Raw genomic sequence first — 14,400 nt, 5'->3', positions numbered from 1 at the left:
TCGCAGCTGGACACAAGAGCTAATTGCACAGCTTCTTTAAGGACTCTGATAAACCTCTCGACAACCCCATTGCTTTCTGGATGATATAGCGATGCACGTTTATGTGCAATGCCTCTTTAACTCAGAAAACTCACTAGAATACCAGAAGTGAACTGTACACCATTATCAGTCAGTACTGAGCTTGGTAAACCTTAATTCACAAACAATTCATCCAGAAAGGAAATTACAGAACAGGAGTCCACCCGATTGACTACTTTTATGAATATTTAAGAAATAAAGTGAGGGGGGTCAAAAGTGGGTTATTTAACGACCATAACAACTCAAGCCCCTACAAATACTAAAAAAACACGAGGAGATGCCTGGTCCAAAGTGCTGTTTGTGTGTCGTGTCAGAACTAAAACCGTGAGTCCATCAAACCACAATTGAAATAACACTGGGCTGAAAAATTTCCATTCTTGACCTTAGGACAATACCTATTAAACTTAATTTTTGTCCCAGGAGCCAATTTTATCTTCACTATTTCTTCACTTTACTTTTCACTAGCACTGCACTCCATTAGTACTACCTGAAAAACACTGTGGTTTAGAAGAATACTTTCAAAATCCATCTCCGCATCATCACCAGGTGCGTTGGGTGAGATCTGGATTTATGATTCGTATCCCACATGACGATATTCCACCATAAGGGTGGGCTGATGGGAATTTTTTCAGCCCAGTGTTATTTCAATTGTGGTTTGATGGACTCACGGTTTTAGTTCTGACACGACACACAAACAGCACTTTGGACCAGGCATCTCCTCGTGTTTTTTTAGTATTTTTATGAATAGCCATCTAAAAAACATATCAACGCACACTAACACATACCTATCTTGACTTTTAACTCTGACGGGTCCCAGGATATCTAAAGAAATGTCCACCCAGGTGCCTGTAGACTGTTTCCTGAGAACCATAGGTTGAGTTCTACATTTGAGTATTTTATCGCTCATAGAGCACTGGGCACAATCCCGCACAGTTCTCTATTTTAGGTCTCAATTTTGTAGAAGGAACAAGTCTGCTTCCTCTCACCAATAACCCAATGAGTAAGGACAACTGTTCTCTAACGCCCCAAAATCCTTTGATCTCTTCATCACAGTCTTTCTTTTCACACCAACCATCACGCACAAACGCCATCGCACGCTGCATATTAGAATCAATACCCAGTTCAGTTGCCCATTCATCTTCTGTAATAACGTCTTCCGTTACAATACATACTTTAAAATCTTCAGAAGAATCCTCAGCAAGAAGAGAATCATCCTCATCAGGCCCAGAGAGAGAGTCACCACAAAGTCTGGACAAACAATCCGCCAATATGTTACTAGAACCAGGCAAATAAGAAACACTAAACTCAAAGTGCTGTAGAGCAACTACCCACTTCCTTATTCTGTGAGAAACACAGTCAATTCCTTTCTTTTCAAATACCTCTTTAAGAGGTTTGTTGTCTGAAATAACAGAGAACGTCTTTCCCCATAAAAACCTCTTAAGTTTTCGAGCAGCCCAATAAACTGCCAGAGCCTCTTTTTCGACGACTGAGTAGTTACACTCAGCCCCTCTCAGAGGCCTCGAAATAAACAGATGGTGTTATCAACCTTTTCTCCCTTCTGCAAAAGGACTGCACCAATACCTTTACAACTTGCGGCAGTCATTATATATGAGTCTTTAGTTGGAACAAAACTTGAAAGATTTTGAGCATGATTGAGAACATTTTTGATTAGATCATACTCTACACAACAATATTTGTCCCAGACAAATTCTTGCCCCTTTTTTAGTAAATTTCTCATTTTCTCAGTCTTCTGGGCAAACCCTGGAACAAATTTATTATAAAACTCTGCCATGCCAAGAAATGTAACCAATTCATCTTTATTCTCAGGGTATTTGAGATTATTGATTGCTTCCACCAGAGACGGTTTAGGTTTGATGCCAGCCCCAGAAACCAAATGTCCAAGATATTCTATGGTTTCTACGTCAAATTTGCACTTGTCTAACCTAAGAGTGAGACCCGCCTCTTGTAACCTACCCAAAACCTCACTTACTCTTTCATCATGCTCTCGGCGAGTCACACCATGCACCAGAACATCGTCTTGGTAGACTTTAACCCCATGAAGACCAACCAAAATGTTCTCCATCCCCCTTTGGGACACAGAGGCAGCTGAAATCAAGCTGAAAGGCATCCTTAAAAACGTATAAGTGCCGAAGGGAGTGATGAACGTGGTGAAGTCTTGAATAGAACCCTGGTCCCGGGCCGTCCTCTGCTTTCGGGTATGCCGCCTCTAACCAGTGAGCCACACCACTCCAGTACATGCAGTACATGCAAATTAATGCAAAAACCTTTGAAACAAGATTTATTGTGTGACCTATTTTTATTTCTCTTATCGTTATATTTGCATTTTTCCTTGTAATAAAAGTTTTTAAATTAAATTATTTTTATCCTTTATTTTAATGGTCTTCCTTGTTGCTCATGTCTTGATTTCATAACCCAAGTCACAGCATTGCTTTTTACACCTTTTAAAATATAACATGTTATGTTATATTTAGTCTGCTGTTAGGTCCTGTTTTACTAGGTTATGCTAGGCACTGCAATGTTATGAAATCTTATGTTATGGAATCTCATGCCATGTTATTTAATGTTTGGTATTTTTATGTGGGTTTATGAAATGTTATTTTACATCTTGATGAGCTGTGTTGCGATGCCATGACATGAACTTTGCACAAAGCGTGTGTGTTGACTGAATAAGACAGTATCCCTTCAATCGGGGCAGGCCCATCATTTTTTAAGCACCACATTACAATCCTAGCTTTTGACTCGGCTAATAGAGTTGGTAAAGTGTGTGCTTGTTCACTGATCACTGGTGATGCTGTGTTAGGGATAGTGTCTGCACTTGATACAGCTATAACTAATTAAATTAACAGCATCATGGCAGTAGCACCCTCATCACAGATGATAACATTGTACACAGAATCATTGTGTACTTGGTCTTCTTCCATGTAGTTCACCTTCTCCTCACTTGGAAAAGCTCTTAATATGAGTGGCTTCTGGGCACGGATGGCATATCTGCTCCAACTGGCAGATGGTCATTCAGCTTGTTGTTCCCGTCTTGTGCTTGGGATCGAAAGGGAGCAACGCACTTTTCTATCTCTCACCACCTTCACAAATAACCACATACACAGGGTCAGTGGTAGAAAAAGGGAAAGGGGAATGGGATAAGAGAAAACAGAGACACTAAGGGGTATATTCCCAAGAAGGTGTGACAACTACCGCAAGAGTAGCGCAACGCAACTTCTAACATCACATCCTATCGCGTGAAAACAACTCTGTGACAACGTGGAATTCACAACATGGCGGTAGCATGAGATAGTGTGCTGAAACCGCGGCCAATGTCCGCGATACAACCACCTCGGTGGAGACAAAAACACATACTACAACACCAAAAAACCTGCGATGGGCCAAAGCATGAGAAAATCAGCGATAAGCAGCGCTAGGCCTGCAACACACACCTGGCAGGCAGGAAAAATCACCATAAAAGTAGAAAAAACACTCAAACACAAACTGACCAACACCCAAGCACCATGGAGGCAGCCGCAGCAAGCACAGTGGACAAGCGCAACCCCACAAGCACCCCGGATGACCAGCTCAGGACCTCTGGGACAGGAAGGGGCAAGGACAAGAACAAGAGGAAGACAAAGTTCAGTCCGCAGGCGAACAGGATCATAGTCACGGAAGTGATGGAACACCATCAACAACTGTTCGTTATCTCCAGCGTGTCATTGGCCACCAAAAATGGGATATTGCGGGACATCGTGGACAATGTAAATGCCGTCGGTGAGCACAAGAGGACAATGGACGAGGTCAAGAGGTCATGGAATGACATCAAGCGGAGGACCAAGGTGAAACTGTCCGCCAACCAGAAGGCAGCAAAACAGACTGGAGGTGGGGGCCCAGTGCCACAGCTCAAGCTGGATGACATGGAGGAGCTGGTGTCGACAGTCATCAGTGTGGAGACTGTGGCCAAAGTCGGGGGAGCCGACACTGCTCAACATGACACAACACAACCACAACAGGGTGAGTGACCACCAGGTACTGGGGGGACGGGTGGAGATGGGCACAATGGCACAAATGCACAATCAAGCAGAGCACAGTGCACACCAACAATGACTCTGGGTCCTCACCCAGATCCACAGACCGTCACAAAGTACAATGCCATGCTGTCTGAATGTCAACATGTACCATGCGGCTACATACATGTGGACAAATTGTAATACACCATCTCCCCTTCACATCGCAGAGGCACCATCAACACCTCCTGCAGAGCAGTCCCAGGCACTCTTCCCTGATGCCGAGGAAGACAACACCAGCATCGACACCCAAACCATCCAAGACATCATTAACCTCATCCGCCACTCACCTCTAGGATCAGGGCAGGCCAGCTATATTGAGGAGACCGCAACCACTACCCAAAGGACCCAGCAGGAGGCACCCACAGCCCTGGCACTCCCCCAAGACCCCCAGGAACAACACATGGCCTTCCAACGCAGTGTGCTAGAGTGCCAGAGGGAGACCGCAGAGCAGGTGAGGTTGAGCTTCAGCATCATGGCTACCAAACTTGACGCCCCCTTTCGTCTTCTCTCTCTCTCCCCCTCTCTTCTTCTCTCTCTATCTACCTCTCTTCTTCTCTCTCCCCCCTCTCTTCTCTCTCTCTCTCTCTCTCTCTCTCTCTCTCAATTGTATGACAAAATATTGAAAGACAGAATATCGACCTACAAAAATATTAACACAGAAATATCAACGTCAAACATTAAAACATATTTAAAAAATAATAACTAATGCAGATAATTTTTACATTAATTAAACATCTACATATAAATTAATATATACACTTACTCCACATATTGCAACAGTAAGGAAAGCATTGGATAGCGTAGGGGTAAAAATTACTTTTCCCACTCCAGTGAGTGCAACAGTAGGGAAAGCGTTGGATAGCGTAGGGGTAAAAATTACTATTCCAACGCCAGAGAGTGCAACAGTAGGGAAAGCATTGGATAGCGTGGGGGTAAAAATTACTTTTCCCACTCCAGAGAGTGCAATAGAAGGGAAAGCGCTGGATAGCGTAGGGGTAAAAAATTACTAGTCCCACTCCAGTGAGTGCAACAGTAGGGAAAGCGCTGGATAGCGTGGGGGTAAAAATTACTAATCCCACTCCAGAGAGTGCAACAGTAGGGAAAGCGCTGGATAGCGTAAGGATTAAATTAACATAGTTATCAATTACATCTATTTTTATAAAACAAATAACATATTAACTGATTTTCAAAAAAATTATTAATAAATACCAATAAATACAAATTTACCTAAATAACATTAAATTACATCCCACACTATTCCCCCTTTAACACACAACATCCTACACATACAAAAAAACACAATTAAGTTAACTATCGATTATGCAATTAATAACAATAAATTATAAATTAATATAATTATAAATTAACAAAATAATAAATATTAATTAACAATTTATATTTAACCACAAGTTAATTAATTAACAATAAATTATTTAACAATAACAATAGATAATAATTATTAATACATGTATTCTAATTAATATAATTAATTAATAAAACATAATTACCAATTAATAAGTATTTAACAATTAATTATTCATAAATATCAATAAATAAAAACAATCTCATTAATTAATTTAGTTTATTTATTTCCCACCCTATTCCCCTATAAACTCACAACCCACCACACATACAAAATCACATCATTATTAATGTAATTATCAATTAATCACTTAATTAAAATTAATCACCAATTAATTATTAATTAACAATAACAATCAATAATAATTCTTAGTACAATAATTCTAATTAGTATAATTAACTAATTAATACAAGATGATTAATCGTCAATACCAATTAATAAAACATATTAATTAATTAATTATAATTAAATCACTTCCCACCCTATTCCCCTATAAACCCACAACCTGCTCTGATACTAAAACGAAAAATTAACTTTAACAAAATTACTAATTTCTAAACATTTATTTTAAAATGTATAAAAATACATAAAAAAATGTTTAACATACATATGAAATACATACTAAAATACATCAGACAAAAAAATTCTATATTATTAACAACGATATTTTTGCTTACGATATTACTTACTTCGATATTACTTCGATATTACTTACTTCGATATTAAAAACTCGATATTAATGTAAGTCAATATTTTAAATTCGATATTTTGACTGCCCACCCTCTCTCTCCCCCTCTCTTCTCTCTCTCTCTCTCTCTCTCTCCCCCCCTCTCTCTCTCCCCCTCTCTTCTTCTCTCTCTCTCTCCCTCACTTTTTCTCTCTCTCTCTCCCCCTCTCTTCTTCTCTCTCTATCCTTCGCTCTCTCTCTCTCTGTCCTTTGATGTGCGCAGGACACACCTTCTCATCATGTTTTTCCTCTTGCAGGCTGTGACCTATGGATTGTGTCGAGGGGAGCCGCCATGTGTCTTCATTTCGTTTCTGTGTTAATTTCAATAAAGTTTCATTGTTTGCTTCAAAAGTGAATGTGGGATGCTCATTTCTGTGACGACTCATGCATGTCACCAGTTGTGATTGTGCGACATCAGGCAGATTATTTCGTACATGTTTAGGTGTAGCTGATGTGGCATGTCTTTGGTCGGGGGTGCCAGGGAGGGGTGGTCCTGGGGGTGGTGTTGGTGGGTGTTGTGGCCCTCTTGGGTGTCCGTGCTGCATGTTCAGTTGCTCCATTGCTGTTTATCTTCAGGTGTAGCTGTGGGCTGGGCTCCCTTTTGTGGTCCGACTTTACACCAGGTCAGAGCAGGTGTTAATTTTCTGCTGCTAACGCACCTTATTGCGTGTTTTGTGTTCTTTTCGCAGATTTGGCTGGTCAGTGTGAATGTTGAGGTGTGGTGTTTTCATGGTTTTTGGCAAGGGAACGCCAACTCTGCATCTCATTATTTGCGGGGGTCCTCTGTGGCGATGTTTTTTGCGGCTGCTATCACGGGTAAACTGGTGCTGTGGACAGTTAGCACCAGCTTGTGAATGGTGAGGTAAATTTATCACAACTTTGGCTGCGATAAAGTGCTGTTAATTTGGCAATAGCTCCTTGTGAATATGCCCCTAGGTTTCACCGTTCTACCTCGTTACTTATGCTGCTTTCTAGAGACCACAGGATGTAGTGGTTGTCTAAAGACAAAGAGGTACCTTGAGTAACTTACCACAATAGTCTACACTTAAGTGTAAAAGTGAATCGATAGACTTTATCAATTTCTCTGTATTCTCTTTGTACTTTGATATGGAACATATGATTGCGGAAAGCAAACATGTAAGAGGCGATCATCTTATGCATATGATCACTGACACTTCCCTCTATAAGTAGAATAACTACCATAAGTTTTGTCATTATGCACCTACTTTGAAACTTGAGATATAGTTTCATCTTGACCCATGTGTCACTGCAAGAAACTAAACAAACATTAATATTCTGTAAATTCCATCTTAGGAAAGTATGTTAACATAATAGAATTCTAACACAATGCACTTTGACATTTATAAATAAAATGAAGAACACAGTTCTGACTTAAGAATCATTCCTGATCCTTTGCATAATAACTCTCAAGTGTAATGCAGCATTCCTACAGTCTGTCATTCATGAAAGCACAATACCATGTGTACATCAACACATTATAGATGCAGAGCTAAGCCTTGAAAAATTATGAAGACCCCACCAGTGTTTGATTACTCATCTTCCCCCTTAGTTGAAGAGTAGGTTCAACAGCTACCCAACAGTAATACATATGCAAGAGTCTGCAAGCAACATTGAGTTTGAAATGGCTGAGGCAAGCTAAACAGGCCAGTCACTCAGGCCTTGTTTAAAGGGTAACCAATTTTCTAATAATGCCACTCTTTTAAAACAGCTGCCTTTGCACTGACACTGCACAGTTGTCAAAAAAACTGCAATTAAGAATGGAAGTGAAGGATACATTTCTCCATCTACTTTTATACAAAACAGGTCAAGCCTTTTACACTATGTATTCTCACTGTAAAAAATGCATTAACACTTTAAATCTGTTCGGCAAAGACACTACCTCTTACCTTCATATCAGTTTTGTAGTATGTAATATATTTTGGCTGAACTCAGCTAAAGTGCATTTCAAAAGGCCTACTAAGTGAAAATGTATCTTTTTACTTGGTTCCTCATTTTCTATGGGGAAAGCTGGCTTTTCTAATAGTCTGCTAAACATACTTTCCAGTGAATGTGTTCTGACCTCTAAATATGGTAACTAATTGACCAATCACAGCTGGTATATATGACTTTTAGTTAAGGTAACAGTATAGTGGTGCAGATATTCTGCCAGTGACTTGTAATTCAGACAGTCTTGTTAGCTGCTGTGTTGACATACGCCACTCACATGAAACTCCAACTGCCTGTTGACCAAGCTTTCTGAAATGTGCAAACATCTTCTTCTAACATTAGTTAGCTATACGAAGTGCGCTTCGAAACCCACAAGGAGTCAGTGCATAATGTGTAGAAGACAGCTTGACCAAACATGAAGCTACCATGTCCCTGTAGTAACAGGATTCAATAGGACTGTTCACTGGCTATGCTTAAGCAGCCGTTTTATTTATGCAAAATATTTTTGAAGTATGAAATCCCTATTTCCATAACTTGATTTAGGGAAAGTCTCTTAAGTCCATTTTTGAAGCAATCAGTCATTTATTAAAAATCCACTTGATTAGTTAAATTAGATGTTTGGTAAGTAATCCCCAAACATGATTTCTATAAAGGTTGTACTCCTCTGTCTGAGCCTGTATAGCCTTCCATCTGATTTCGCAAGGTTTCTTCCCCCTTTTTGATACAATAGATTTATCCAGCCAAGGGAAGAAGCATGAATAACACTTATCAGGAACCTCCTAGAGAACAAAATACATTTTGAACTGCTGCCCGCAATTAAGTCACAGGAAGCCATGGGGGGGTTAATTACAGAGCCATCCACCTCCTCTTAAATCAGGAATGTGAGGGGTGAGAACACCAACTGGCCACACAAAGTACACGCAGTAACTCTGGCAGTGAAGTGTGGATTCTACAACTGGGCTCTGATGTTGTTCCACGTGCACGCCGTAGCTTGGACATGAAAAGTATATATTGTGCCTCTGATGTATATTGTAAATCATCCCAAGTATGCCGCGTATGCAATTCCTCAGCCGATGATAAACAGGACATGTACTATATTAGACAGGTGTTACCTGCGCTGCATAGGTGCTATATGTGCTGCATGTAACACACGATTGGTGCTGCATGTGCTCTAGTCTGTGCACACATTTGTAAATCCTTCGTGGTAACATACTGTTCCTGTTTGAACATTAGTGGATATCGTGGGGACATGAATTGTATGCATGTTCTCGTAAACATTTTGTGAGATTCCGTTTTGTTTTTGTTTTTCTTGTAAAATAGCTATCATGCAAATTTTGCACACAAGTAAAACCCCATGCATAAGTGTGAACACGGCATTTTACACATCTTAGGTATTTTTGTGATCTCCCAGATTTACTATCAGATAGTGTCAATGGCGGTCTATAGACAAGCAGAAGTTGGCATTAGTCAACTGTCTTGAGTAGTTTTAGAATTGTGGCAAAAGTCACTGCTAGTACTGCCTCAAACAACATTGCAGTGTGTAGGGGCAGATCCCATATAATACATGCAAAGTAAGAGCAACTGATTCTTAAAAACCGCATGAAACATACCACTACTTGGTGCTGGCCCAAAAGGTGTCAAAACAACGTGGTAAATGAAAACTGGTGCAAATAATGTACAATAATCAGAAGCTAAAATGTAACCTAAATTCACCACCCCTTTTACAGAAAACCTCAAAGAAAGTTATAATACAGCAACACAGAAAAGGCTGCATTTTTGGCCAATTAACCAGACAGGACCACAGCAGAAGAGTGTGGAGGGAAAGAATAGGCGAGGTTGACCCAGTCTGAGAAACCTATGGAGCTCAAAGATATAGATCAAGCCGGGCTTTCATATAAAGGCTCCTTGATCAAGTAACACCATCCCTAGAATCAACAACAAGTAAGTTGCACGGAATTCCATTACTTGCGGTAATGCATTTATTTTTAATTATGTATTTTTTCAATTTTAAATAGTACGGACATAACCTGAAGGTATCAGAGCGCTTTACAACAGTAGCATGATATAAGGGTACAGCAAGTTACAGTTACAATAATTACTTTCAGAGATATTGCATCGGTAGATGCGCCTAGGACAAAAGCAGTTGTTGGACAGGGACACACAAGGTTCAAGCATTGATTAAGATGGTGGGGACCCACAATGAAGGTAGTTTGTCTCCTGAATAGAGTACGTAGGTATGGTCGAGGGTGATTAACCTAGGTGTCTGTCAAATAGGAGGAGCTTGAGTTTCTTTCTGAAGGTGTCTACGCAGGTTGTTAGGCGAATGGGGGAGGTAAGGAGTTCCAGATTCTTGTGGCACTACCAAAGAATGACTGGCTCGTGTACTGTTCTCGACTGAAGGTAGGGCATTCCAGACGCAGTGATTGGGCATTTTTAGAACCCCTGTTTGTTCCAGAGATTTTCAGTTTATCTCTTAGATAGGAGGGCGAAGAGGAGAGCAACGCTCTGTGGGTAATGCAGGCAGTTTTGAATTGGGCCCGAGCTTCAATGGGAAGTCATTGGAGGGTTAGCAGGGCTCGGGAAATGTGGTCCCATTTCTTGAGACCTAACACGAAGCACGCTGCTGCATGTAGACTTGCTCTCAGTGGGCCTAGTAGAACGTTCAGAATGTCTGAGAGAAGGGTGAATCCGTAATCTAGTCTTGAGAGGATGAGAGACTGCACCACTGTGTTGAGGTCTTGAGTTGGTGTAATGCGCTTTTGGCCATGACTGTGATGTGACTGTGGAGATTGAGATGATTGTCAAGGGTGATACCAAGGGATTTAGAACTCTGGACAAGGGCAGGGCAGCTGTCCAGACCAGAACGGGAACATTGGGCATCCATTCCTGTACTGGAGTTCTTGCTTTCAGAGGTGAGATCAAAGAAATTCTGTTTTAGTTGGGTTGAGATTTAAATGATGGTTAGACATCCAGTTTTGAATCTTTAGAAGCGTGATGCAAAGGAGGGTCAGGTTAACAGAGGAGGAGATTGTTATGTATATTTGAGTGTCGTCAGCATAGAGGTGGAAGAGAATCCCAGCGTTTCTGAGAGGGTTGGGGAGAGGATCGAGCCTTGACGGACCCTTTGATGTACATTGACTGGTCTCAAGAACGCATTGCCCATTTTCACAATTTGGGAGCGGCTCTTAAGTAAGAGGAGAACCAATTGAGAACTGTGCCTCCACAGCCCTTCTGTTGTTCAAGAGTGCGAAGGAGGTCCAGATGGTTTACAGTTTTGAATGCAGCGGACAAGTTCAGGAGAACCAGGGGGCAGGAGTTCCCGGAGTCGAGGACTCTAAGGGAGATATCGACTATTTGTAGGATCACAGTGTCTGCACTGTGGCCCTCTCGGAAACCTGATTGGAGAGAGTCTAGAAGGTTGTTAGTTCGAATGTGTGAAGTGAGATGAGGAGGCAACACAACTTTCAATGACTTTGCCTAAAAATGGAAATGTGGAGACTGGGTATTAGTTGTTCATTTTCTCTGGATTGAGAGACTGTTTTTTAGGAGAGACTTGATCCACGTTTAGTCATTCTGGAAATAGGACCTGTTGAAGAGAGGAGTTGACCATGTTGGTCCATAGGGGGAGTAGGTGTGTAACAAGAGATTTGCAGATAGACCCTGGAACGACGTCCTGAAGGTGATTTGAGGGTTTAACTTTCGAAATTGCTCGCTATAGGTCTCGTTCAGAAATGGGGGAGAAAAAGGACCACAGATGAAGTGCCTTGCACAGTATAATCTCAGTTTCTTGAGGTTCTCTGGTGTGTAGCAAGATATGGATGCCACTGACTTTTCTATAAAAAAAATCCACAAAGTTGTTGCAGCGGGCCACTGATGGCTCAAATGCTGAAGTAGTGGAGAGGTTTGCAGTTTGGTCTAGAACCTTGAACAAACGCTTTGGTCTTTTCTTTGTAGAATTCACAAGTGCTCTGGAGTGAGAGGATTTGCCTCTAAGGATTTGGTCTCTGTACTGTTTTCATGCTATGCAAAGATAATTCATACTCAGGTGAGAGTGTGCAAATCCCCATTCTTTCTCAAACTTTCTGATAAGCTTTCTTTCTTTGTAAAGTTCTTTTGAGAAGCAAGGTTTGGGGGGTTAATTTGCACTTCAGGGATGCAAATATGTTGATAAGAGATTCCATGAAGGAGTTATATTTGTCGGTGGCCTCATCAATATCAAGGTGGTGTGTAATTGAGATTAGAGTAGGAAGGGCCATGATGACCATGGCTTCTATGTCAAGATTGGATGTGTCCTTGAACCACATTTTCTCTTTCTTGGGTTGCCCGGCGGTTTTGGCGATAGAGCCAGAGAGGGAGAATGGGATCTGCATGTGGTCAGACCAGGTGACCAGGTGACTGGAATGGGGTTGTATGACTGTAGATTGGGGAAATTTTAGATTATCAGGTTAAGGATGGTGCCTTTGTGGTGTGTGGGCTAAAGGTAGTGTTGTTGGAGATCATTGTCTTTGGGAAAGGCTTTAAAGATATCCCACCAGGCTGTTACCCTCGAATCCCCAGTGGATGTTGAATTCTCCAAGGAAGATTGAATTGCCTGAGCTGGTCAGTTGAGAGATGAAGAGATCCATACATTCCTCAATAAAGGAATTATTATGGCCCAGTCAATGGTAAATACCATTCAGTCTGATGTTGGAGGTAGTGGATGTGGGCTTTTTCACAAATATACATTCGAAAGCCTGCAAATGAGGGACAGATTTTCAAAAACTACACACAACGCAGTGCAGCACCCAAAGAGGCTGCACTGCTTTGCGTGAAAAGGTAGGGACCAGGAGAGCACAATATCTTCAGATATAAGGTTCTCTCCTCCTCTCTCACTAGCGCCGGTGCAGATTTCAGCTGCTGAATGCCACAAACACACCTTGGTGCCAAAGACCTAGGGTGTGTGCTTGAGTGTAGCATAGGTTTTGTACAGGAAGGGAAACCTTCCTGTACAAAATAACATAACCTAGACAAGTTTAAAAGCTCTTCCCACTTTGCATTTGTGCTGAACAGAGCCGCACGCATGCAAAGTCGGAAAAGGAAGGAGAAATAGAAAAAAACATTTCTCCAGTTAGCGCCTCCTTTGAAGTGGCGTTAACTTTTGGCACTAAACCCTGTCTACAATTGTTTGCACCAAAGGGCATGGGTCATTGCATGTGAACACCCAACGTCAACAATCCCCCTGTTCCAGCCCCACTCACCTGATACAGCGGGAATGAAGAGAGTCCCATTCACCCCTACCCTGTGCCTCGACCTTCCGTGCCAATCAATTGAGCATGAGCGGACGACGCACCGGGGGAAGATAGGAAGGGATAGAAAACAAGGAAGGTTGTGATAACACTGGACAGCTTCCCTCAGGATTTCGCCAGGACTGCAGGCACTCCAGCAACACATCAACAAGGACTCACTGTTTAAAAGAGCACACAACGTAAGTGAAATGCACCCATAGAGGTACATGGCAGTAGAAGGAAAAAAGGACTATGAAGAATCCCTTGCTCACCCTCTTTAGCTAGTGAAGAGCCTCTGTTGGTCACTGGGCTCTCTGGTAATCCATAATATAAAGAAGGAGGCAATTGCAGTCCACAAGAATCCAAACGGTGCCCAAGCAGAGGATAATATTAATGAAAATACATGAGTTGTGGGAAAAACCGCATAGCGTAAAAATACCTCCCTGAACCCTCTATCTGTCCAAAAGCAAATAACGGACAATCCAGGTACAAAAAATATCAGTGCACTGAAAGAAAAACACGTTCCACAAAATGAGGAGATAAATCCTCGCTAACCTGAGAGTCTCCGGAAGTCCAATAATATCCAAGAACAATGACGAGCTCTTGTTTGCTCCAGCAAGAACAAACAAAACGACAGCAAGAAGAAAACAGCAAGGACGTCCACTCTAGGATCGCAATCTTCATTCTTTAGCCGGGCACGCGACCGCTGACGGCCAGAATCCTTCAGGGGCAAGGAACCGGAAATGAACCCAAGCAAGGCAGTGTGGGGAGGTGGCCCTCTTGTACGCCCCATCCTGCCTCCTTCACCCACCGCAGCTGTGCGGGAATAAGATAACAGCGCAGCTCGCGGAACGCAACAAGGAAGAAAAAATCCCACCCACAGGAGCAAAGAGCAGGCAAGAAAATAAAAGGCAACACGCCACCGTAAAGGAACCTGAACTCACACCC

At 41.8% G+C, this 14,400-nt stretch overlaps 1 long non-coding RNA gene across 1 annotated transcript in view; it reads right to left on the bottom strand.

The window, feature by feature from the left end:
• Positions 1-14,136, bottom strand: part of LOC144753537 (uncharacterized) — a 170,204-nt gene extending 156,068 nt beyond the window's left edge. Inside the window, exon 1 of the long non-coding RNA XR_013594403.1 lies at positions 14,008-14,136. This is a non-coding gene — a long non-coding RNA (uncharacterized LOC144753537). The remainder of the gene's footprint in view (positions 1-14,007) is intronic.
• Positions 14,137-14,400: the final 264 nt, after the last annotated feature.

Source organism: Lissotriton helveticus, chromosome 5_1 (genome assembly GCF_964261635.1).
Source record: "Lissotriton helveticus chromosome 5_1, aLisHel1.1, whole genome shotgun sequence".
In the NCBI taxonomy this organism is placed as follows: domain Eukaryota; kingdom Metazoa; phylum Chordata; class Amphibia; order Caudata; family Salamandridae; genus Lissotriton; species Lissotriton helveticus.
Note: the sequence above shows the minus strand (reverse complement) of the source record. Positions and strands in the feature narration are given on the sequence as shown.